Raw genomic sequence first — 1,193 nt, forward strand, 5'->3', positions numbered from 1 at the left:
TATCTGATTTGCTGCGGTTGTGCCAGCGGTTTTTCAAAACCGCCGCAAAATCAAATCTCCACCCCCTAATAGGCAACGTTTGTGGAACCGCTGGAATTTTGTTTCGCGGCGGTTAAAAACCGCCGCAAATCGCTAAAAGAACCGCCGCTATTCGGCGTGTCCCTTGTAGTGACAATGCGGCTTAATGAAAAAGAATAATGTTAGGTAGCTAAAATATTATAAATGATAATTAAAAATATATGATTAATAATATTTATATTTATAATAGAGTGTGAATTATTTTTTAATTTAATTGACATAATTATATATTTTTATAATTATCTTTTCTCATTTAATTACATTAAAAATTAATTATAAATTTAATGTAAACTAAATTTTAAAAAAAAATTTTATTATTATTATATTTATAATTTTATAAATTTTTTTCTAAATAAAAATTTTAAATTATAATATTTTTAATATTAAAAAAATTCAAATGATTTCAATACATTTTATAAAAAATAAAAATATCTTGTATTTGATTAGTCTTTGTTTATTAAAAAGGTCTAAAATTATTAGTTTTTAATTTAAAAAATAAAATAATAAAAAATAAATTAACACCAATTCATTAATTATAGATATTATGTATTTAAAATTATAGATATTATACATACATATATATATATATATAAAATTATGGATGTTAAATTAAAAAATTTTAACAATTTTTACTATACAACTCATATTTTACATATAGACTATTAAAAATAAAAATATAAAATAAAATATAAAAAAATTAAAAAATAAATTTTTAAAAATAATTATTAATTCATTATATTAAAATCAACAAATAAGTATACATATAAATATTATATAAAAAATATTAAAATAATTAAAATTATGACCCATTAGTGTGCAAATGAAATAATAATTTGAAAAATATAATAAGATACATAATTTAAAATTTGATAATATTAATTATAAAAATTTATTAATTATAAACATCATATGTATAAAATTATGGATATTATGTGTATGAATTTATAGATGTTATGAATTAATTTGTCAATTGAATAAATTAATTTAACTATTTGATATTTTTCTAAATCCAATTATGATAAAATTTAAAAATATTTATGTTAAAAAATCAGAATAAATTATTATTCCACTTTGATAAACATAAAACAAATATTACGTAAGTGAAGTAATAAATT

Source organism: Arachis hypogaea, chromosome 4, assembly GCF_003086295.3.
Source record: "Arachis hypogaea cultivar Tifrunner chromosome 4, arahy.Tifrunner.gnm2.J5K5, whole genome shotgun sequence".
NCBI lineage: Eukaryota > Viridiplantae > Streptophyta > Magnoliopsida > Fabales > Fabaceae > Arachis > Arachis hypogaea.